The 26,594-nt window shown below is 41.0% G+C and overlaps 1 protein-coding gene across 3 annotated transcripts in view; it reads right to left on the reverse strand.

Annotated features, from left to right (window-relative positions):
* LOC126049840 (contactin-3-like) overlaps nt 1-26,273 on the reverse strand; it is a 115,355-nt gene extending 89,082 nt beyond the window's left edge. For all 3 annotated transcript variants that reach the window (XM_049826893.1, XM_049826892.1, XM_049826891.1), the window contains exon 1: nt 26,236-26,273. The gene's annotated coding sequence lies outside the window, so the exon portion shown is untranslated. The remainder of the gene's footprint in view (nt 1-26,235) is intronic.
* Between the last annotated feature and the right edge of the window lie 321 nt (nt 26,274-26,594).

Consider the following 26,594-nt stretch of genomic DNA (forward strand, 5'->3'; position numbering starts at 1 on the left):
ACCACTGTAAAAGTACTACGTTTGCACACAGTTTATCAAGCTGGTCTTTCTCTAATACTAACTAATCTCTAGACTTTGCTCCTATACCAAGATCACCCTGTTCACTGGGATCCGTGTCTGTTGAGATGAATCCAACTCAAAAGTGCTAAAGGTATATGGAAATATCAAGTCACAGGCAGACCTATCCAATGCCAGAGTTGACCATAAATTTTTTTTTTAAATAAAAAAAACAAAACCAAAACCCCCCCTTATATCTGTTATTTGTTCCACTGACGCAGACACGTTGCCAGCTCAAGATGAGAACTCAGAAGGGGTTTCAGTCACTTGAAGGAAATAGTTAATTCAACTCTGACATCATCCAATAGGCAAATCTAGAGATTAAGGTATCCGAGTAATTCAATGTTAAAGATTGGAAAGGCTTTGAAAAAACAAAACCCAGAGAAAATATTGAACATTACAGAGCCAGTACTGGCAGCATACTTCTGAAAGAAATGCAGATGCATCTAACATACCTGAAAGACTGTAAATAAATAAGAATTGACCAGTTAAAAGCTACAGAAGCATGGCAAAGAATAGAGTTAAAAAAAAACTTGCTAAGCAATACCACGGCTTGTTCCAAAGAAAAGTTTAAAATGGTGCTCCAAGGATAATCGTGGCTGCTCTGACTCCTTTGGGGTCTCATTAGATCTTTGTTCCACAGCTGCATGGTAGCACCACTCATTAGGAAGCAGCCTTTGCAGGTAGCAGTTGTGAGGCTGCCTGTGGCTCTTCCTCAGCCTTCCCATCCCTACAGGGGTATCAGCAATAGACAAATCATCCTGATGATGCTGGACTGTAAGCGCAAAAAGGAGGAAGAAAGTTTTAGAGAAACTTCACCATACGAAGCACTAAGTAGGATTAAAGTCATCTCCAGTGTGTCATTAGCAGAGACTTAGTTAGAAGCATCATTTTAAACACAATTAATTTATAAAAGCTTAAAATAGGAGAACCAGCAACTGTTCTGTGGAGAGTTTTATTGCAGCTTCTCTAGTCTCACTGCATTTATTGACTTTCAGCCACAGTCCCCTGCTTCACCTGCCCATCCACCCTTTGCACTTGATCAAAATCTCACCAGTACAGAGACCACACAGGTCAACAAAGAACATTTGTAGTAATTGAATGCCCACTCTCCCTGTATACTAATCTTTCCACAAACAGCATCACAGAGCATCTCCGCTTTATACCTCTTACTCGTCACTGAATACACACCAACAGGGTTTACTGAACTCAGTATCTGCAGTTCTTCCATTTAAGAGCTATAACCACTAAAAGAAAGCTTTAACTCAGCTGAGCCTTTTACCAGAGGGATTTAAAAGCAGTGAAGTTGCAAAAACAAAATAATTAAGGAATAACATTTATCTTAAAGTCCTCAGGAATCCTACTTTATTTTAAGACCACCACCTTCCACAACTCTGTATCAACAATTTGAGAGCCTCTTCAAATCTAGCCAGAGGTCTTTACTTTGCACCACCTGCGGAGACAGCCCACCTCAGTCAATTTTGGGACACCCATGGGAACGCTTCACAAAAGAACCAGCTTTGCATTTTTCCCCTAAGTTTACAGGGGAATGTTTATCAGAATCTCTTTTAAGTCTTTCCATTTAATCAATTACGTGATACAATTTAAAATCCGTTAGGTCTTTTAAGCAATAGCAACTTCAGACCCAACATATATGCAAGACCTATTCCGAACACAGTTTGATGGCATGTTTAATTACTGTCATTAAAAACTAAATTATGCCTATTTTTGTTGTTGGTACAGTGAAGATGTTACACTGATCTGTTAATTTTTCAAGTTTAAAATACAGATATTAAATTAAAACACAATTATATTGCTCTTTTCTACCTTACTTCATGAAATATGAAAGTTGATGAGACAAAACAGATTTGCACAGAAGTTCACTTGAGACCTGAAAACTTATCTTGATACTATTTGCTTTTTCTGTCCAGACAATCATGGCTTGCAGCTGACAGTTTATCAGAAACAAACGAAAATGATATTTCATGTTCTGTTTCCATAATATTTTGAAAAGTTTAGTTACAGAGCTGCTAGTATTAAAAAAGAAACAAGACCTCTACTCACAGAAGAAACAGAATAAAGACACCTATTTAACAAAACACCTGCTATGACAATATTAACTACACGGGCATCAGCCAAGACATTTCATTTCAAACGGCACGAGCACAGTCCCGATACGGTTGCAAGTGCGAATTCTGTCCTTGCTGCCGAGGGACGGCTCTTGAGCCCTGAGGAGCAGACTTGTAGGTTTGCTGCAGTGTTCATCTGCATACGGACTTTGTGTGCCCTAGTTACCATCCAGCTCACTTCCAGTTTCCAAGTAAAAATCTTATCTTCAGTGCCAAAATTGTACTTCCAAATAATAAAGGAAGAGAGAGCTTTTTTACAGTGTAGCAAAACTGCCGGGCTGCAACTTCTTGGTAAAGATTCTCTATCTACAGGAATCTTGTCTATTTAGCACAAAGAAAAGTTTGAAATTCCCTATAAGCATTATTAAAATTTAAAAATATATATTCACCAGTCATCGCCAAAAGCTAGCTTCTGCTGCTACTTTAAATACCTCCATTTATTACCATTATACAGATACATTCCTTTATACTTCAGTAGATTATTAAATGCCTTCCCAACTCATGCTATACAACATCAGTACAACAGCCTCTTGCATTTCAAAACTCTATTATTAATGTACTGTAATGTTAAAATTGCAGTGCACCCTTGATGACATGACCTGCGCTCTGTCTATTAATTCTTCCTTTCTTGGAATAACAATATTTCAAACCAATAACCAACTTCAAAAAGCCTTTTTTTTTTTCCCCAGAAGAGTGACCTGTCACAAATAAAGTATTTCCTCTGTTATTTTCACACCCCTATTCCTATAATTTGTATGCCCGAGGCTTTCCCCCTGTAACTTACCAATTTCAGACACCCTTTTGATAACACATACGGGTCATCACCTTTGACCAGGTGTTCCAAAACAGGTACTTCCAGAGGTCAGAAATTCTCTGAACCCAAATGACAAGATGTCACAAATCACTTCAAAATAATCTAAGGCTCTAGAATTATGATAAATAAATCAAAGCTATTGGAAAAATCACATATGAAGTTGGATGAACTATGCCTTGTACAGCTGCAGTGGGGGGAAAGAGGAGGGACCCGACTACCTTATTTCTATTTCCATAACTCGGATGACTACAATATCTGCATTTGCATTACCTGCTCTCCAGGGCTGTCAGAGTACTTGCTGAGCATTAGCACAGCTAGCCTTGGGATGGCAAGAGATGTTGCTCATGAGCCAACATTCAGTCTGAAAATAAGACTGACCTTTGGCAGTTAGGGTTACTTTTATTAGCCAGTCCTCATTCCCATATAAGGAACCTTTGTATTACATATGGAGAGTGGTCTCTGGTGAGATACAAATAATACAGTATTTCTTTTAAAACACCTTTGGTTCCATCACCTACAAATCGTAACTTCAAAAGCTTCTTTTATCCTGCATGGTTGCCCAAATATAACTCATCACTTTGCATTGCATAGCTAATTTCACTTTGATATTCCTAGGCCAGAATAAAGTTGATCTGTACATGTTGCCTTGCTGCAGCCAGCATTAACATCCACCTCCCGCAGGGCACCGCCTCACCTAGACAGCAAGCCCCACAAATATTGATCAGCATTTGCTGACCTGGCTCCGAGGGTTACCTACAGCAATTTGTCAGTAGTCCCCTCTTCATCAAAAATTTAAGGACTGATGAATTTCCAATAATCCTTCTGACCACAGTAATACCACCTAGTTCAAATATATTTTTTTTAAACAGAACGTGACGTTCTCCCTCATATTTCTCCCATACAGAAATGGAGTATCTACGTAAAACAAGCAAGACTCATCCTACCCTTGAGATGGGCTCCAAATCCCGGTAACTGAAATTCGGGCAGTTCCACTGACCTGAACTGAAGCATCTAGGGAGCAAAGAAGTGCCACAGAGTAATAGTAGACTGTCTTGAAACACTTGCAAAAACAAAACAAGAAAACCAACACAAACCCCAAGCATTTCTTAAACTGCTTCCCAACACAGAAAGATTCAAAAAAATGAAACAACAAAACAAAAAAGCTAACCATAGACAGACCACTAAATGCCACCAGACAAAACAGCAATGTAGTCAATCCACTTAAAAAGCATTGACAATATACTACTCCATCAGGGTGCTGCAACTCAAAAGCATAGAAACCACCACAGAAATACTCTCAACACCAGACTGCACCAAAATTTACACCAACAGGCCCCTGGGTTTAACTAACTTCTCCCGACAAGTAAGTTACTCTGATTTACAAGCCTCCCTGTAAGAAATACCACTGCTCTTAGTCCCCAAAATACTCATCGAAATGTACACTCTAGCCTTTCTGGTCTCCCTCACTACAGGAGACCATACAGAAACTCAACATTTCTATCACATTAAACTTTTCCTTAAGCTGAGAATTTAAACTACAACATATTAGACACAGAATGAGTTTTCTCATAACTTTATAGCTGACAGTCAGTACACTCTGGGCTTGAAAAAAAAACTTAAGAGATTTTGTAGGTTAAACAGTACAACATGTTGCTGTCTGTGTATATGTATACACACATTACATACACACATATTTACAATTTACAGCTAGCTGTATATATAAAAATATGTAACAATCTAATAATGTATACTAAACAAACAACTGCAGAAAAATCCCTTCTTTCTCATCCCCTTCCCTCCTTCCAGAAGTCTCATTAATGCTCTAGTGCCTACAAGAAAATGTATTCAATTTTAATGGCATTTCTGTCATATGCATAACAATATAGGCAAGAAATTCTCAATGCATGGTCACCTCTTTAGTACTTAAAACACCCAACCAAAACTTAAAACATGACCTGTGTATTGCATTAACCAGGCTTTTTCCAGAAAAAGCAATACAGTTACTTCTTTGTTTCCAATGGAAAAGGAAAAAATTCCTAACAGAGGTTTGAGGACAAGAGCCTCTAAGTGCCTGGGCTCCACCTGCACCTCTCCCATCTGAACACCACCGCAGGCCTTGTGGCTTCCCACAAAGGTTTGGACCCAACTTTGCTTTTAAATGGAAAAAGTCTCCAAGATTTCATGTTTTAAAGTCTTTAATAATACATTTTAATGCAGACTTTTCTGGCCAATTTACTCAGTGAGAAAGGACAGCCTTTCCTGCATTACATTTCAGAGGTCTGATGGCCAGGTTTTCTGCACTGTTTTTTTGTTGTTGTTTTTTTTTTTTTTTTTTAAACCAGTAATTCAGCTTTGTACATAACTTAGCAGGGAGTTATTACAGTGGATAATACATCAAAAACCCAAGCAATTGTATTCCATAAGTTTAAGGCAAATGATTGTTCCCTACATAGCTCCTCTGGCACATTTGTACACTTACACAAAGGTGTGAATTTAATGTTTTACTATTACACTGTATATTTCTTTCTTCTTGACCAATACCAAGGAGGGAAACTCCCTAGACCAAAAGTGACATAAAAATTGATGCAAACTTGCTGGTGAGAGACATTGCTCCATGTGAGCAGTAATGGAAAATTTCTCTTCCTTCCTTAAGTCTCACACACACAGGTTTCTTTTCTCTCCCTCCAAGCAGAAGCAAGCCAAGAGGAAGAGATGACCTACAGGCAAGCCGAACTGAGACAGACCCCACAGGCTTGTTTTCTGCCTCCCGGCCAGATAAGCAGAAACAGCAGCCTGCAGGTGAACACGGGGGATCCTTTATTGTTTCTTCTTTAGCTATTAGACATCTACAGTTTTTGCCACAGTAGGCAAGGGTGAAGTGAACTAGCAGGAAATTCTTGTTTTTAAGGTCAGCACACATCTTCAAGTACAATGGTCTTTAAACCAATATGGATGCACTGGATAGATGTTATTGAAAATGCAACTCGCTGTTGAGACATGGAGCAGTTTGGGTGAGGAAGCCAACAACAACAGGCTCCTCTGAAGAGTCCTCTGCTCCAAAGCTCAATGCAACCTTCAAACTGCCTCCAGTGATGGAGAAGCTAAGTGTAACACTGGGCCACACATAGTGCTCCTCGTCAAAGCAACTACTCACAGGGAGTAACTCACATCAAACCATCTTACATGGTTGAAGATAATGGACAAAACCAGCACCGGGTGAACGCACCATTGCAGTCCCAAGCTGGTACCTCACCCTGCAAGCTGAAGGACCAGCCCCATTTCCCCTCACGCTCCAGCCACAATGCTTTTTTTACAGCCTGACAGCCAACACACAATGGGTAAGATGTATTGTCTCTGTTTAATTTTAAAAGAAAAATTAATTCCCAAGAAGTAACATACCAAGAGGGCAAAATGGCATAAATGCTTCAAGTATATACATAAACAAGGGAGGGAAAAAAAAAAAAAAGCTAAAAAGGTGAAATTTACATTTTGTATACAGTCTTCCCAGCCTTTTCTTACTCTTTTCAAGTATCTATAGCCTGGGAATGGAGGAGCTAGATAGAAGAATTCACAAATTTAGCAAGGAACTGAGCTTCAGGAGATATGGCCACAGGTATCCTTAATCTATCCTGTCTGTGATTATCTCAGTTGAAGTCACATGCAAGAAAATAATCCCCTGCAGCATAGAGCACTGATGTGAAAGGAAAGAAAAGCTCAAAGTCACAGCCGAACGGTTATAGCTGAACCCATTTCAGTACTTTTCTTCCCTTCTACTTCCTACTTGAGACCAAGGGAGCTTAATCTGCATTGAAGTCTATGAAGTTTCACTTTAAAAGTTACTCGGCCCAAGAGACTTTCCTCTCTTATGAATAGAAATAAAATGCTCCAGTATTTTTGTGCAAAGTTTTTTAAAAAAGAAACTATGAGATATTGCCTGAAAACTTGAATACTGCATTTCAGCCAAATTTCAAACTAGTAGCAAAGATATTAACCCCAAAGAGAGACTGTAACACAAAAAACACTTAAACTGAACTAGCAGGCAAAATAGTACCCATTGGAGAATATAAAGTCATTACAGATGTTCAGTTGATTAGTATGGCTGATCAGCTTGCACACAACAGTGCACTGTTTAACAGAATTGTACCATTTTATGGTTACTATTAAGACCACAGAATATGTTTGGGGTTTTTTTTAATTATTGTTTTTATTCTAATAGAACACTTCCCCACCTCTTCCCACTCCTCACTTTCTCTCAGTTTTGCCCCACACACCCCTGCTCCCCTTCATTACTGCAAAATGAACTCTAGTATTAGTTCAGACACACACTTGCTTTGTTAACTCACTGCTGGAAGAGGACAGCACCTAGACCCCTAAGACAGAAAGTAAAGTGGAAGAAGGAGAAAACATGATGAACAATGAAATGACAGCAGGTAATCTCAGTTTCACATAATTTAGAGATTAGAATTATTATTTAGGTATCCTTGTTATTCACGTCTCCAGGCAGGACACCGAGTCTCAACATACGACCGTAATTTCAAAAATGCAGAATACTAGAAGTTAAAATTTAACTGAGTTTTCTTCCATAGATCCTAAAAGAGGAATACTAGGGTCTATCCCACGATTAATGCCTGGAACCACAGTTGACCTATGGCCATAAAAAGCAGTAAAGAAAGTACTAGACTTGTTAGCCAAGCAACTGTGAAACCCCTCTTTTATCCTTCCCATGTAACAAGGCCTCACTTTCAGGACAAAAAAAAAAAAAAAAAAAGAAAAGAAAAAAAAGCTTGACAAAAAGCAGTGTTTAAATTAAAAAACTGTGTTTAAATTACTAAGTAAGATCTCTTTAAATATCAGAAAATTACTTGGCAAGATCTCTTTAAATATCAGTACAAGGTTAGATGTGATAAAGACTACATTGGCTTTGCTGGATAAGTTTGACAGCTTTGGTTTAAAAAAAACAAACAAAACTGGAAGGAACAGAAAGCTACACTGAGATAACATTCAGTGGCCATGAACGTAAGAATATCTAAAGTACTGAAAAATCAATTTCTTGACTTAGGAACTAAATTCAAATTAGGAAATCTGTTTGACAGAGGTTTGAAAACCATGGAAAATAAGATGGGGAGGGAGGTTGGTACAAAATGCCCTGGCAGGAAAACAAACCTGCAAAAGAATCATACAGAGAGACCACACGGAGTTTGCACCAGGGAAGGGGATGCAGAAAAAACACCCCAATTTTAATTTTGGGGGGTCAGGAGTTTTATTTCATCCTAGTAATAATAATATTGTTCTGAAATCACTCACAGTGCCAAAACAAGTTTGAAATACAGCTTCAGAAAACCTACACCTGGAGCTTTGCTAACCAAAAAGCTCCACTTCCCAAATATCACCTCGCCTTTTCTTCAGCAAAGAAAAGTTGTATTCCACCATGTCTAACAGGAAAGCAGCAACAAGCCCCAGACCCCAGAAGATGCTGTTTTTCTTTCGGATCACCAAGGTTCACTTCATGTCTTACTGCACTTGACATTACTCTCGCTATTAATCGTGTACTGCAGACCAGTGCTTTTCTAGGAAATGATCTCAAACTAAATTCATAATTCTTTAAGAACCAATAAACCTACTGAACCAGAAAGCTCAGCCCTTCAGCAGTAGGCTACAAGTAGCCAAGCTGCTTTACGCCCTTTAGCAAAATTCACTACCACCTTTTATTTAAAGCACTGAGTGGGAACTGTTTATATATTTTAACAGAATACCCGTGTTTTGAGCCACTGAAGGAAGAAGAGGCCAGAAGACCACAGAAATCCTTTATGAACAGCTACACTAGAGACATGCTACATAACTTCAATCTGTCACCGAGTTTGTATTTTCCTGTGCTATAGCCAAAGTAGCAAAGGCTCCTGGACAGTCCTACCGAATACTTTTTCCTAATCATCTAAGACCTAGGGGAGCATCCCTCAGCATTTTCCAAATGGTCCTACAGAAATCAAGATCTTCTGCATTTCATTTTTCTGGAGTTACCCTCATTAAGAAGAAAGATCCTCTATGAAGAATGGGTACATAGGTGTCTCAACACATGTATTAGATGGGTTCTTACTCTTCCTCGCAGGAAGGAGTTATTCTAAGTTAAATATGAAATTTGAATAGTCAGATCCATGACATGGCATGAAAGATGCTGCAATTACTAAAATATTTGGGATGCCTCTGCATCCTTCATTGTACAGGAGAGAGAAGGTGAAAATTGAAACTTATGCTGAAACAGAGCATTAAAGAACATATTATGCCTGGCTTTAAGTGGTATCATTAAAGCAAGAACACAAAGTATAAACTCATCTACAACAAATCTTGCACAAAAGTACTTGAAGCTGTGCCTACAATGCATATTTTTTTAAGTCATAAAAAGTAATTTTAATTCTACAAAGGTTTTTGGAGCCTTTTTTGACTAACACAGCCATTAAATTCACCTGACCATGCACAATGAATCCATGAAGCAGGATTTTTCAAAGCCTAATGTTAAAGGGGTCTTTCAAGACTTCTTTCACATTCCTATAATATTAAACGGATCTACAAATATTGGACACAGTCAAGAAGAAGAATACCATAATAGAACTTTGTCAACTGATGATAATGCCTTGCTGGGATTTTGTTTCTAAAAGTACCAGCCTCTTTTAGTTAGAAAATTCTAAGGTATGTAAAATATATCCCAGTGAAACAACGAAGGGTTGTATTTTTTTTTAGAAGTCCTCCACACAATGCAGAGAAAACTTGTGGAATTTATCAGAATAATACATCACTCAGGACTCAGGAGGATTTGCAAAGGAACCAGATAAATAACAAGCGTGCCCAGAATTATAGTCGCCTGCATTTGTAAAGCAAACAGGGGCCAGAGCCAGTGCTGCAGGACACAGCTTGTCACTGCCAGAGGCAGAGGGAAGAACCAGCTCCAGGAGGAGCAGCTGTAGAGATACAGATGCCATTAGGCTTGTTGCACCCTCCTCCAGGCAACTGGGGTTGGCTGTTTGCTCGGAACATCCACCCAAATATTAAGCATGACTTTGCATAACTCTGAGACTTTGATAGTAAGTGATGGCAAAAAGCAGTTCTAAGATGACTGGGAAAAAATTCATTGCTATTTCTGTTGCCAAAGCAAAACCTGACCTGGTTAGGGACAAAAAGAGAAGAAAAATATACAATAGCACTTTTCTACTCCCCAGTTCATGAGAGTAACACAGCATATTTCCCTAAGTCCGTTATGGGTTAAATTTGATACATGTAAAGTGTAAATGCGTGTTGCCTCACTGCACCATTAACATTTCTTTTGTGCAAATTAAAAAAAAAAAAAAAAAAAACAACAAAAAAACAGCTCTCTGCTGCAATACCCATTTGTATCTCTCTCAAACAACTTATTTTCAGATGTGCCATTTAGCTAATTCACATCACTATGTAATACTACTTCCCAGGAAGTATAAGGATAGATTAATCCAAGAATGGTATGTTCATTATGACCTTAACTAGGCTTATTGGACAAGTCACTGAGTCTTTCAGAAAGGAAAAATTTGGATCCTTACAAATTCAGAATTTGAGAAAATATCTAAATTAGAATTGCAGACAGTTAACTGTCTGCAGTGCTTATTCCCCAGACTGATACACTTCAAATTTTCTCAAAGCATGGTGGAAATGCTGATTCTTCCCTCCCTGCTGCAGTGAACCAAGGGCTGGGAGAAGATTCCTTTTGTTACAGTATTGTAAAGGTTCGTAAGGATAAAGGAGATTATTTTCTTCTGCTTATTTTGCTAAGATACCTACAGAGATAAAACATGGGTTTCCCCTTCCAGATGATGTTGTACGCATCAGCTACAAATTCCAAGCCTGGTTCTCTTAAAAACGTCAGTGTAGACTGTTAGCTGGTGGAAAGAGAGCATCCTTGGACACAAAAGGGGAAGTACATCTATGTTATTAGTGATTTGTATGTTTGAGGCTTACATGCAATTCTTTTCACACTATAGTGTAAAAAGCTTCAGGGAGCAGCTGGAAACTTCTACCATGACAGTATCCGAGGTTCCCAGAAATGCAGCAGTTACCTGATGAGGAGTTAAGGGGATCAAATGACTCGGACCAGAACTCATGCCTACTCTGCGTTAAGCGATCAAGAGTCCATCTAAGAATGAAAGCAGACTGGATAAAACTTCGGGTTTAATCTCACCTAACCTTGCTACTGTTTTTCTATCAGTTTCACACATTTTACCAATTTTTTTCCTGATTTTTTTTTTTTTTTTTTTCTGAAATCACAACTATGTGAAAGGTCTGGGAGCTTTTTGTTCTTCCAGGATAACATGCAGGCATGAGCAGTTAACTATGCAAGTTATCAAAATCTGTAACATTAGGATGTTCAGATGCTGGGGGAAGAGAAGATTTTATGTTAAAATAGCTCAAGAGCAGGAAGCGCGAGGTGGTGGAGCTTTGCAACTTCCTTAAGCTGCTTAGCTTCAGATAAGAAGCTTACGCAACTTTCTTAACTCTGGAGTACATTCAGCAAGTGATATCAAAACAGTTTTCAAGTTAAGTTACACTTGGGACAGATGGCTCTCGAGTACTGTCATTCTGCCCTCTTACCAATGAAATAAGACAAGAAAACCAAGCCCCCTTCCCCTCTGCCTTCCCAAACCACCCACCCACTAAAAGCTAGGTACAGTTTAGTAGAGGAGATAAGTGCCATACTCATTTTCCTTGATGTTTCCCCTGCATGATATGGGACATCTGCGCAGTAAGACCAGCTTCTGAGCTTTGGCAGTATGAGCAAGAGATTGTTGCACAGTTTCTAAGTGGAGCCTGACTACTAAGAAGCTGCTTTGCAGTCACCTGGAAATACTTGTAGAAATGAGTATAAATACTGCAGTTATTCTAGTCAGAAGACAGACTTAACAGTAAGTTGTTGGGATTTTTCATCTGAAACCAACCAACCCACAACGGACCTAGTCAAGAATATTCTTGGGACAGGACAGGAACAAGGTCAAAAGCTTAAAGTCTTACAACAATCTAGATTAAGTTGCATCAAAGCTGGGACTGGAATGAATAATGAACATGAAAGAGACACTACGCTCCTCTTGGAAGTTGTTGGAAAAAACAAAAAGCTAAGAGAAGTCCATGATCCTTTTCTGGACCCCAGTGCCTTATGGAGAGGCACTAAATGCCACCATCACCACTTCCAGAGGAAACACAACAGCGGTGTCAAACACCAGGTCAGGGCACAGCAATCCCAACAGCAGACGCACAGCGGCCAGCTCTCAGAGAGGCTGGGACCAGTTGCCTCTCCAACCTGCAGCTCCTGAGGGCTGTGCTTTTGAAGAGGATGGTGTGTTTCTTGATGAAGATTCACTTATTTCAGCTGTTTTGTAGAAGGACAGATCTGCAGAAGGGCTTTCTGGTCTACAAGTGCACTTGATGAAGTACTGAAACTTTCCAGTATCTGGATTTTGGTGTGTGAACCACCATTACACAGCCAGGAATAACTTATTACAAAACAAAATGCAAAGCAAAACCCACAATCTTTTGTTATTCTCCAAAGGAGAAGGGAGGAAACCCTACTTCATGGAACAGTCACAGAAGGATAGTATGGTTAGACATAACACCTGTTCTGTTTGCATTTTAAGCTTATCAAGGAAAAAGGATGCTCAAATAGACTAAATCACAGCTTTTAAAGCATTAGAAACATAGCTCCTTACCAGAGCCACACAGATTTTTAGTTTCTTTAGCAATACAATAGCAAAGATAGTCAACATTAGATTCAAAATCCAATAGTTACAACAATTACAGTGAGAAATTGATAAACTGCAAGATCTATAAACAGATTAAGCTAAACTTACAAAAGGAAAACTACCCTATATATGCAACTACTTCAGTAACTGTATTTGATTCCACAAATCATTTGCTAGTTCTCTGTAAGGCTTCATCGCTTTTTCCACTGTAATTTCAACAGAGCTTTTAGAACAGGAAAGATGCGAGACAAGCAACAAGAGGAATAGTGCTATGTGAGAAGACAGACCCTCAAAAGCAGGGGGAGAAGAGGAAAATAAATCCTGTTTACATTAATTTAGCTACTTCTGGAACAAAAGCTAACTCTTGCTTAGTCAAGAGTAGACAAACAAGTAAATGTTCAAGAATGGGTGAAGTGTTACACATGAGCAGCTGCTGCCCTTCATCTTATCAAGAAGAAAAAGACATTTAAGTGCACTTCCATTGCAGCTGTGCAACGAAGGCAACAAAGCTCATCAGGGCTGCGTACAGTAGCACCAGGCTCCACAGCTTCTGCAGGCTTCAGCACTGGTCCCAGTACAGGCCTGGATAAACTGTCACCCAACCCAACCCTAGGGGAAGAAAAAGAAAAAAGTTTTCAGCATGAATTTAGCCAGCCACCTTCTACCAGTTTTAAAAGGGAGCTGTTCAGTCAAGTAAACATATATACATCTATCTTCTTTCGGTATGAATCTTTAGTCTACAACAACAACAAATGTATTTTCTCTGGTGTAAAAACTTCGGTATACATATATTCAGTATACCTAGAGAGGCTTTTCATACACCACTAATGACATGCACACAAACCTAATGAATTCCTAGAATACCTCTGTAGAATCAATAAATCTTTATCCGGAGGAAGTACACGTTGCTAAAAACGTACGCTTAAATGCTCCAATAGATGCTAGAGACCACACAGTTGAAGACCTCACATGAAGGACTACAAACCTTAGGAACTTGAGTTCTGGTTTTCCCCCAAAAGACTGACTTCAAAATTTGAGGGTTCAGTTACATGGATGCTTTTTCAGCAGCAATGCTGCTTTAGCCTGTACCCTTGCCTACTTACTCACTCCTTCAGTGATGTCAGCACAGCCATTTGTCAGACCTGCAGTGAACAAAGTCAAAGAGTTGATGCAGGCTAAATTAAAGGGTTATTAAGGGGATAGGTGACTTGATCCTCTGTATGTCTCCATTAACTCACGGATTATAGCTCAGAAACAGCCAAGTCACTAAGGCATCTCTAAGTTTTTACTCATTATCCCAAAGTCTTTCAAACCTAGAAGGGATTAAACAATTTATTTAAATTACCTCTATTCTTAACCCTATTTCCTTCCTTCCTGGCTGCTAAATTAGTTTTGTTTACCCTCCTTCTCTTCTGCAAGCTTTAGCTTTGCTTTTTATCCTGTAAACCAACGACTGCACATAAAGGAGACTTAAAAACTTATGTCTTGAGCATCGCTTGGAAGTGGCAAAAACTCTAAGACACATGTAGCAATGCTTATTTTCCACCATAACTCAGCCTCAACTAATGAATTCTGCAAATTTTCAGGTAAAACTCATTTCTACTGTAAACTCCTCCCACTCCCCTTTTTAATATGGCAGCATCATCTGCAACCTCCTGACCTCAGCAGCTTGCTTCAGAATTTAATGGAAAAAAAGAGGCAAGAAAAATTCTAAAGTTAAAATTGAGAGCTAGAAACTGATACATTAAAAACCCAGTATACCATATGGCCGATAAACATAAAACCTCTCCCTGTTAAAGCTGGTTTAGTTTGTCTGGTTTAAATCAGGTTACAGAACAGATAAAGCAAAGAAATCAATTCACTTAAAGTGAAGAATCAAACGCTTCTCCATTTCAATATTCCAGGCTTTATTAAAAAAAAAAAAAAAATCCCAGCAGATGGTTCAGCAGAGAGGCTCAGCATCGTGTCGCACCTCTCCCTCAGAGGAGACCCAAGAGCCTCCCCTGGCCGCCCTCCTCAGCTCCTCCTCCATCCATAGGGAAGCATGGATGTCCTGCCGGGTGACTAAACATGTCTGGCCAGAGGATAAGAGGCTCTTGGGAAAGAGGGTAGAAGAGAGTTGGCACTAAAATGAAGTGCTGCAGCGATCCCTGTTCTACCTACAGATACCGACTCATAATCACGAGAGTAACTAACACTATTTTCCCTTGCTCCCCTGGGAGGCAGGATGGGTGACAAGTTGCAGTGAACCTCAGGAATTTACAACACCCCTGACTACACCACTGATCATGGGCACCTTCCTTCACCTCCCCAAGTCTCCTCATCTGCAGAGATGAAGTAACGACCAAACAGCTTTTCAAAGTTTGCAAGCTACATGTGAGTTCTTTTAAAAGAAGGGTTAAAAACTTAGCCATCATTGCAGGAGACCTTCATGTGTTTGAAGTAATCTGCCATAAGTAGCATTACATAGACTACAAGATAAACATTTACCAACCCCATACAGTCAATGCACACATTGCAAACATTTCTGCATATTTCAGCACTCATCATTTAAAGGGATTTTCAGTATTTAGTTCTTCATATTTGCTCATTTATTTCCTCTTTTAAGCATTCACTTCATTCGTTAACACAGTGACACAGACTTCTCCCCCATTTCCATTCACTGGTACTCACCCCCGCTCCAGTAGTTACACTCAACTTAATATTCAGGGTCTCATTTTTAAGGAATAGCAAATATTACCCCAATCGTATCCCAGACTTAGAGCAGTAGGCAGTCATCCTTTCCTTTCAACACCTGTATCTACCTGAAGAGCTGGACTGGGGTACTTTGCAAATTGTCTCCCTGAAGATCCCAAAATATCCAACTCATTGCCTTTAACTTTTAGTGTTTTCCAATTACATAAACTAAAAAGATGTTGGCCACAGAAAAAAAAACCACAAGGAATGACACAATCAAGCACACAGATAATACTCTGTATGACTTTTAGCAGAGCTTCCATAAAATTTAAACTTTATCTACCAGTTAATCCACGCATTACTTCCTAAGGCAAGTATTTCTGTTCATGACTGGGACAACAAACATGAACACAATCAAGTTAACAGTCTGCCTTAATTTAGCTGTTGATTCCCTCTCTTCTGCTGTAAGTTGATCAACTTACTACTAACAGCCTTCAATGGGGCTTCCACTAAACTTTCTGGAGGTATATTGCTCAGCAGCATTTGCCATTTATTTAAACTACAGCGTCCAGTTTGCAAGATTCAGACATAGGAAAGCATGTTTGGTAAAGATAACCTGATATTAATATTTACCTACTGGCTTGATCTATGGTCTCAGGGAAAGCTTCAATTCCTTGTATCTTGTGGTTTCAGCTTCATTGCAAGGACAGTTACATGAAAGCACTTAGAAACCCTGAATAAATCACACTTATTACTCTTTACAAGCCATTCTGGTAACAAGTGATTTGATTCACATATTTACATGCACCCTCACACAAAAGAGAAGAGTGAAAAGTTACAAAACCTACCCTTTCCACCTAGACTACTCAAAGCAGATACTCATTTTCATATATTTACCTGCACAGTTAAAAACACACTCAATGTATTTAGTCAACACAAGCAAAAACTATGACAGATGGAAAGGAAAGAGCTGGAGCCAGCACTAGTGTGTAACAAATGCCAATTCATGTACAAAAACATTAGGAGTTTTCCTAAAAAGCCAGATGCAGACCTGAATGGTCCAGAAGCTGGTACCAATGCTCAAAACTAGGGCTTATTTAACAGGCGACTTTCAAAGGTGGCAAGGCTACTCTCTTGTTGTAACTTCAATCAATCAATGTTTAAATATATCCCCCTGTGACACAGCACAAATGTTTTCAATGCAAATGTTTCCAATTGCCTTTTAATAACTCTAAGGCAATAGATTCCTAAACCCCAAGGTTAAAAGGAAACAACTGGTATCATTAACAGTTCCACAGTATGGACCAATGAAGTGAAACTTAAATTCAGTACAGATCAAAGTGACAGAGAAATTACTAGTGCTTAATAAGTTCAAATATGTTTCAAGGGCAAGTATTTATAATAATGTGCCCTTGTAATTCAAAATGGGAACAGTGGCCTACCAATTATTCAGGCACATACTCCACTCTAAAAAAAGAAATAAAAAAATTAAAAGCCACAACAAAAAAACCCACACCACGAAAATTAAAAGGCTGATTCCAGCCTGAATTCAGCTCTGCTCCTTCCCTCCAGTCTCAACTCTGCCCAAACAGATTTGAGCACATGGCTTGAAATGGGGCATCCCAACACTATGGTGGATTGGCAATGGACTCTTTTTACATCATTCTGGATGTTCAGGGCAGTCAAAAGGCTGCGATGAAGGGCAGCTGTCACCAGAACAGCCTCCCTTCCGTGACCATGCCCTTGACTCACTATTCTCACCAGCCATGGTTGGCAGCAGGAGAAGAAACAAAGAGCACCAGCTGATCCTTCTCATACACTTCTGGTTTCTCTGCAACTATCATCTCCTCGAGTATTCAAGCTGACCAAATTTTAGAGGAGGTGGGATAGAGAAGAGTGGATGGAGGGACTTAAAAGCCAAAGCATTGTTGGAACAAAGTCCTGTTCCACCACCTCAATAAATGCTAATAGTACAGTACTGACCTCTTCAATGAACGTTTTAAGAAAGCCCTAGTTTCTGCAAGGTAAGCAACAATAAGAAACTGTACGATGTGATTTAATTGCTTCACAGCAAGAAAGAAATGCACCTATTACAGCCCCGAGATCCTGCCCCACCTGCAGAAGTGAGGTTTCCTCCTGGCATCACTGCTGAGCTTCTACTCCAGGGCTCGAACTACATCACAGCCCAGAGAAATCCTCCTCACCAGCTAACTGTAAGCTTCCAACAGAAACATATGGTCAAGGAGACAACCACTGCGAACACGACTTAGGGAAGATCCTTATTTAACACAGCTCTCTCCTGTAACTGTGGAAATGCCAGAAAAACGCCACTGCAGGTTTGAAGGTGTTTCAACAATATGCAATAATTACCTATATAATCATTATCCTACAGTACTCATACCATTACCTTTATAAATCCTGCTGTTTTAAAATTGTATATCGATGGCAGCAATTATTTAGAATTATTAAAAAACACTCTCTGGTCTGTCTTATTGCAATGAACAATATAATTTCCTGCAACAAAATTTAACTGCAGACAGAAAACTCAGACTAACCTGAAAGATAAATGTATTTTTCCTTAACACTTTTGAAGGACTAAGTTAATGTTTCCAACTACTTTCCATGGCATTTGGATGCTCAGATTTGAAATACTAAAGGTGAGAATATAAAGGGTCTTCTACTAATCTTAATAATGGAAGGGGAGGACTCAAAAGTGCATGCACATATTTGATAGCATATATGCTAATAGCTCGATTACCGTGCTTGGTTTCTTCAGAGCATTTGTTTTTAAAAAGTGCAATGAACATTTTGCTGTTGTTATTTAATTGTCCAGCAGCATGTCCCCAGCATGTAATGCACTTCAGCGGGAAAGAGGTACTGGTGGTCAGACACTGCTAGGTGGTGACCTAGCAGAAATGCTATCAACCCATACTCTGCTTTATAAATTACCCTAGTAAAACATACATGCATATACAGCCTTTTCTTTTTATTGTCATTTACAACCTACATCACCATACTTGCCTGAGATGTTAAATAATCCAGGATGCTGAAGAGAACTTTCCTCCCACTCATAACCTCAGCTTCACACACACAAGGACCTGCACTACACTTGTAGCAACAAGCACCAAAAAAGTTACCATTTAAATAAAGAAAAAAGTCACCACAGTAAACACCGACATTTCAGTCATGAGTTTTTTATGTAAAAACTGCACATGATCGTGCACATCTATGTTCTACCAACACACCATCCCACCACCCAGGAGAGTGTTGCTATCCTGCACCTACAAGATCAGGGCCACCAAGGGTTACTACCTGCTCCAACATCTAATAAGCATCAAGCTCACCCTGATGCTTCTCTCCCCCTCAGTGAGGGCACCACTAAGTGGTTGGGTGGTAGCAAAGACCCTGTTTTCATGGTTTTAGAACAGACTATCCTCAACCAGCAGGACAGATAGATAGGCAGGACAGACACACACACATCCAGGTGACTGCAATAAGCCTTAAGAAGCTAGGATGAAGTCAAAACATTTGATTATATTCAGGAAAAGTAAATGATGGTTTCTGCATCAGCCATACAAGTCCGATTTCCCAGTTTCTCCATGTAAAATATCTCCACAGTAATACACCATTAAAACAGTATTTTTCATCTCACACATTTTACTGGGAATGCTAAGAGACACTGACTTCAACAAATGGAGCATCTTCAAACGCAGAGATGCATGATTCTTCTGTAAATGAACTGTGAAAATCAGTATGCTTGCAAGCTAAACAAAATTTATCATTTACTGACCTGCTCTGGATTGGATTAGACAGGATTGCTCCTTATGTAGTCAAGTAGCGCAATACACTAAAAATGATTGTCCTGACCTCAGTACAAGCAAAAGGGATGCTGGCCATGCTTTACATTAAGCCAGATTGTGGAAAACCCGTTGATTTTCCCCACCAATTTACTCCAAAGAGAGGTTTACAGCTACAAACAGCTGTAATTTATTATATTTTGAATTTCATAGAAGACCTAAATATGTTGAGCGATAACACTCTTCAGAATTGTCAAGGCCTATTGAACTGAAACACACTCCCCAAATTACAAACATGGCACTGTGATTTCAGGAGTGCTAGAGAAATAGTATGATTATTTTTTTTTTCAGTACATAAAAGACAGGAATAGGGAGAACAGCATTTTTTAAAACAATGAATGCCAGGGTGGCCCATTACTGCTTGCATTAAAATGTAGATGGCAAAGTAATCTGGGTTTAACCATCAATTTTCAATGAAGCTCAAACTACTGTTTTAAAACTACAGCAAAATTCAAGATTTCTCACTTCTCCATTACAATTGAACGTACAAGCATGCCCTTCCTCAACTATACATCTCAAAACCAAAGAAACAGCATATAGGAATAGATCTACAGTAATAAGATATGAAACCTGCCCATATCCAACGCCTCTGGTGCTTCTTGCGCTGCATCCACCGCACCTCACTCGAGCACAACAGGTCTTCACTCAGCTTCCCTGGCACTGCTCTACACAAGTGACTTACTATGGTAAAAAAAAAGCTTTAGTTTTTGTCATTCAAACACAGTATGGAGGAACTAATTTGTAACAGCTGGACCAGTTTAATCATTCTGGACTTTTGCTGCAAATAAGCTGCAATCAGAAAAACAGAGACACCTGCCACCACCAGACACACACCTGGGTGGAGGTGCAGCACAGGTGCAGCCTGTTGGAACTGCAAGATATTAGGCAGCACATGGTCCCCCAGGATGACAGGGAGGTTGGTGGCACTGTCTTTTAAGTCAGGTTTCACTTGCGCAGATTTTATAAGCTCCTTCACACTCATGTTTATTAACTCCTAGTCATCATAATGCGTTTCCCCCTCAAACTGCAGGTCAGAAATTTAAATAATATGCACTGTATTACAGAGACCCTCGTACCTGCCCTCTGCCCATCACAGCAGCACACCAGAAGGAATAATCCTTTAAATGAAAACAACTTCCACTGTATCTTTTTGCACTGTTGCTTCACCCACTTGTATACATATACATCTAAGGTCATACTAGCATTGCACAGTAAGTTATCTGATGTTGAGAGACCAGTTTTGGGGTTGGTTTTTTGGAGGTGGTATGTGTCATGTTTAGTTTTTGTTTGGGTTTGGTTTGGGGTGGGGTTTGTTGTTGGGTTTTGGGTTTGTTTGTTGGGTTGTTTGGGGGGGGGGGGGGGGGGGGGGGGGGGGGGAGGTGGTGTGGTGTGTGTTTCAGTGTTTGGGTTCAGCTACAAGAATTCCAGATACAAGATATAAAGCAGATAACAGCTCAGGAAGAGAAAGATAATTCACTCAACTGTTAAATTTCAAAAGCATGCTCTTCATAAATGTCAACCTGACTGTCTGGAATTAGTCTCTCTGACAACAGCTTGCTTACTTCCACTATTTAAGGAGGAAAAAAAAATAAAAAATCTAACCTATTGCTGTGAAAGTACCTCAGAGCAACACAGTTGGAAGAAATGCTGGCTCAAGTTTGGTGCATTTGGGTGTGAGTTAGCAGTATAACTCTCTCATGGAAAAAACCTGAGGTTTATTCTTGTATTTCCCAGCACCCAATAACTGACTGATCAATAAAAACCTCCCAGACAATCTGGTCATCTCTGGTTTTCTCTTCCTATTATCTGAAGCACTTGTTCAAAATCCTTTTACAGCTCATGTCGCTGTGTCTCTTTTTCTGGGGACCCACCATATTGGTAGTTCTGCAGTACGTATTTTAAATGCTTCATGATCCACAGTCAAGCGCTGCAAACACAAAGCTTCTCCTGTGTGCAATCAGGATTAACAAAATACTAAAATACATGTCCTGGTTTCAAATACCGTCCATTCTCACTATGGAAGTTTCTCCAGGAGAGCAAGAGTAGGCTGCAGACGTGATTGTTCAGGGCTGAGCACAACTTCAGTAGCTCCGACTGCTGTTTCGCTCAGCTGGAAATGCAGCAACTTTGCCAGTTAATTATTCTTTACATTGATCAACAGATATATTTTTCAAGAGAAAAATACTTAAAATTTATAGTTTGGGAAAAAATCCTGTACCAGCTATGCAAAATAAAAGTATCATTGATTTTAAGGAATAATATTAATACTTTATTACATTTAAAAAGTGAAACTTTGAGTATAAAACTAACTGCTCTTTCAAATAAAGCCAATGCTATATACATTCTGAGCTGTATTTTAATTGATCTTTTCTCAGAGCAAATTTCAACATGCATATTTTCACCCGACAAAAAAAAAACCCCACAACACTCTGCTTTTTTTTACCAGCTGACCACCTTCTCTCTTCATTCAACCAAGTATGGGACTGAGAATCCTTAAGATTTTTTGAACTCCTGCCACTTCCCTTCATTCTGTATTAGCTCCTCTTTTGTTTGTATTAGACAGCACACTAAAAACCACCAAAACCTATGTACAGTAAATTTAAGCTGACCGTGGTCAAAGCTCCCCCCTCCCCGCCCCCCAACTTCTGTTATCCAAACAGTATCCCCCTGGATACACTTTCATTTAAAAGGCCATCAACTTTGATCTGTTCTTCCTCTGTCTCAATGGACATGAGAACAATGTGGCCTTTTGAGCACTGGATCAGTACCTGTAAACAGGAAAGTACTTCTCAGTTTATGCAAACCTGCAGCCTTTACCTAATTCTTTCCTCTCTTAAGGCACATTACAAGGTATCACTGATGATGCTTCATTTTTTTTTCCTCTAATGCATTCTCCTACACCACATGCTGTAAAATGTGAATATTCAAATCCACATTGAGAAGTTAGAGCTATGACTCTAAATAGCTTCACTAAATCAAAGGTGGAGACATTAGGATAAGAGAAGACTGCAACTCTATCAACTTCATGTTTCTGCATTTTAATTGTTTTTAATTGGGATAATCACTGACTGATCTTTTCATGGTTTGGCTAAAAGAGGCTGCCTCTGAGGGAAACTTAAGCTGTAGAGCTGCAAAATAAAAAAGATCTAGGAAAGGACTTATTGTCACTGCAGGTATGTTTTGTCAAGGATAGCAGCAACAGAGCAACCATTTCAGAGCATGAGCATCAAGGCAAGTCTTCTGCTCCTCCATTTCCAGAGACAGCTTCTGTGGCACGGTTTTGAAGAATCAAAACAATGTTTCTAAACTTCTTTAAACAAAAGTTGATTTCAAAGTATCTTGCCATTTAATCCATCTTGACATCACCCATGTACAACATGAGCTTAAGCAACACATTCGTCACAGAAGGCCCTTGAATAAGTCATTTCCCATCACTTCTAACTTCAGTAGTGTTCAACTTTAATCCTTGCATCTCAGCTGACTGTAATCTAGTGTTCACTAGTTTCCAAATATGAACTAGAAGGTTACATATTTGATATCAGAACAAGACAGACCTAGCTGCCAAAGCCAGCACCAAGAAGGACAAAAACTAATGCACTCAAAACCAACTTTACAGATTAACAGACTTCCCATTTTCCTTGCGTTTTCTAGTAAATCAAGCCCCATCTTGTAATCATTTCTCAAGTCATCCAAAGTTGTCTTTGTACTCAGGAGGAATACTCACCACTAGCCATAGTCATTCCTCTTCACTAACAACTTCTTCCCTCTCTCTGTAGGCTTGCTGGCTCATCAGACAGCAGCACCACACCACCATGCCTTTCATCATTTCAAATGCATGAAAAGTCTTGTTTACAGATTGCAGTTAATCTGTGTCTTCCAGTATCAAAGTAAACCCTGATTATCACTTATGCTCATGTAAAACCACTGGCTTATGTCACTTGTAAGAATCAGTCTCTTCCAGAAAGAAACGCAAAAAGATTGAACCTATTTGCAGAAATTTCCCATTACAATACCACAAGAACATATAGATGGGGCACAGAATGAAAGACAGTGAGTCTTGCTCATAAAAAAAATCCCCAAACCATCCCCCCCGCATGAGTGGTTGGAAATGTTTATTTGTGGAGGGAAACTCCAATACAAACATTATAGAAAAGTAACATGAAAATATGGCATCACTACATAGCTATAGTGACTTGCTCTTTAGGAATTTAAAGAACGAGTTGTTTTGGTAGGTCCATAACTCACACATCTAAGTCCCCAAGCCCAGGGATTTGCAAAGCGTGCAGCCAACTGGATACATGCACAGATTTCAGTGCAGGACCCTACCTAAGGTCACCGGCATGGGAGCTGAATGACTGCCAGAGCGACAGGAGCTATGTGCAGGGCCAGAGCTTGCCACTGCTCCGCAGCAGCTCCGAACCCCACAGGCTTTCCAAAAAATCTAGTATTTCTACTTCCCTTAACATAAAAGGCACCAAGTTGCAGATTAATTAGGCAACCCCTACCTGATGTTCTATTCATTAAGCAACCATCCGCAAAACCAGCTCTGGAAAAATCCCATAGCAAATGCCAGTGCCAACTTGCAGATCCTCTGCTCTGACAACACAGACCCGAGTGGCACCTCCTACTGCTTTACATACGCAGAAAACACCAACGCGTTCAGCTCAAAGCCTGTAGATCATTCCCAGTGCAAGGCAACACTAAGAGTAATAGAGAGAAGTAAAAAACCACTATAAAGCCCATAGGAGCCCTGCTGAGCAAGAGAAGTGCCTGTGCAGCAGGACAGAGAGCTCAAAGCACAGGGAAAAATCGCAGGGCATCAATATGCCTTTAAATTGCAGCCCCAACAAGTCGGCAGCATTTTTAGGAAGAATTATACACCTTCGCTAAACCATTTTCCTCAAATGCTTTCACAAATTCATTTGTCAGATTAGTATGGAAAGTCTCTTGCATAATAAATAACTTTCTGGAATAATTCCACAAGGAGTAGCAATACACTTCGAATGCTTCAAAGTTAAGTTTAGCACTTCCATTACTAATTTTAATAATTTGTTCATAACTTTCCATCTAGACTAAATAATTACATCACTGAACAAACTTGGCACGCAGCTTAAGCTATAGTTCAAGTTTCTCTTGCAAAATACCGCAGTCAATAGTTTGGAGAGTTTGCTCACCCTTCATAAGGTCTTGATTTTTATTTTTACATTTTTGCACTTGTAATAAAAATACTGACATTATTTCCCCTTGTATACAACAAGCACTTTGAGGACAGCTAAAAATCAGTATGCTAGAGATTTTGTGTGTGTGAATGTCATCAGTAAGGTAATCATGACTAACCAGTTAGCACCCAAGGCTATTGCTGGATCATTTCACATCAGAAATGGACTGATCTCTCTCCGACGCATACAACAAAATGGTGCTTGGATTTAGGTTAATCACAGCCAGGCACCATACTTAATTGGCAACAAGGTCACATAGTGATACTGGGGACATCAGCAGATCAGACCCAGTAAAGTATGAATCATAAATAAAAATCAAAGAGTTCCAAGAGAGGAGGCAAATCACTAGTTGAAGAACCAACACCAGAGCAGACAAAACCTGCAGAGAGGCTATTGCAAGAGCGACAGGAACAGAGGGAGAGCAGAGCCATCGGCTGTGCCGAGCCACATTACCACCCACTACCCCGAGAGAGAGATACCTCTGAAACTTCACATCTAGCTCAATCTTTTCCCCCTCGTCTGATGGGAAAGTTCTGGTTTTGTCAGAATGTAGTCGAAACTGAACGATCCCGAATGACGCACAGAAAGTGCTAAATGATTATTCAAGAGGAAAAAGCTTTTCAAAAAGCCTTCACTGGAGTGGCGGGGGGGCTGTTTTGTTGTTGGGGTTTTTTTTAAACCAACTTGCTAGCATCCCCACCGACACCAGAGAGAGAGATAAGAAAAAGCTGACGTACTCACGTTCTTAAATTTGAGACAATTATTAGTAGTTAATTAAAAGCAAAGCCAGAGAAGCACAGCTTTAGGACTTGAGTAACTCCAGGCTCACTTTAAAAAATTTCCGGGGAGGGGGAAGAAAAAAAAAAAAAAAAGCATGCAAATATTCGGATTTTTAGTAGTTTTTACGCCCCAGTGCAGCCGGCCGGGCCAGGCCGAGCGGTCAGACCCCAGCAGCGCCCATCCCCGCAGCCCTCGGCCGCTTTCCCACCCCTCCGAAAGCGGCTCCAGCACCAAGGACGTTTCGCGGAGCGTTCGCAACCGAGGAGGAGAGGCAGCAGGAGGGGGGGGCGAGAAAAGTCGGACAGCAGCCCCCCGCCGCGCACGCAGGAAGGAGAGGTGCCTCGCTAATGCAATTAGTAGGGGAAAAAAAAAAATATCAGGCAGGCGAATAGCAGCGGTGCGCTTGCACCGGTGCCGCAGGAACACGTACGAAGCGCCCGTGCTTACCTGAGGAGCCTTATTTTCTGCACTGGACCGGAGATGCGTTCAGCGAGGCAGCACGCCAAGCCCCGCTCTGTCCCCCAAAGCGGGCAGGGACCCCCTCCTCCCCGCAGTATTTAAACTAACACCCTTCAGCTGCCTGCCGATGCCGGCTGCGATCCCAGCTGGAGCCGTTTCCCCCGCGCTCGCCGCCAGCGCCCGGGGCGCAGCCCCGCTCTCCCCCCCTCCGGCCCCGCTTCTCCCCGCCGCGACGCCAACTTGGGCGCCCGGGAGGCGGCCCCACACACGGCGGTGGCCGCGGTTCCTTCCTTCCTTCCCTCCTTTCCTCCTTCCTTCCTTCCTTCCCTCCCGCGGGTCGCGGCGCGGGAGGGCTGAGGGGAGCCGGGCGGCTCGGCTCGTCTCTGGCGGGAAGCCCCTCTCCCACAGAGAGCTCCCCTCAGCCGCGACCCCGCCGGGGCGGCAGACCGCCGACCCACCCAACCCAACTTTCTTCCCCGAAGTTGCCCCCACCTCAAGCCGTGAGCCGCTTTGCCCCCTCCGCCCAACACGAGCCTCGCCACAGACCCTTCACCGCCGAACCACCCGCCGTAATCCTGCGGCTCCCTTCTTCTGGAGCGGGGCTCGGGGAGGGGTGGGGGGAGAAACGCCGCGCTTCAGGCGGCGGGGCGGGGCGGGCACGGCGCGGCCTCCCGCCCGCCTACCCACCCTCTCCACCGCCCAGGGGCCGTGCCGAGCCCGGCCCAGCCCAGCCGGGGCAGCTCCTGAGGGAGCCGGCGGCGCCGGGGCTGAGGCGGCTTGGTGGCGGCAGGGAGCGGAGGGGGAAGGCGGCGGCGGCGGCGGCGGCGGTTTCCCTCAGAGGGCCGGGAAAG

The sequence above is a fragment of the Accipiter gentilis genome, chromosome 23, assembly GCF_929443795.1.
Source record: "Accipiter gentilis chromosome 23, bAccGen1.1, whole genome shotgun sequence".
In the NCBI taxonomy this organism is placed as follows: domain Eukaryota; kingdom Metazoa; phylum Chordata; class Aves; order Accipitriformes; family Accipitridae; genus Astur; species Astur gentilis.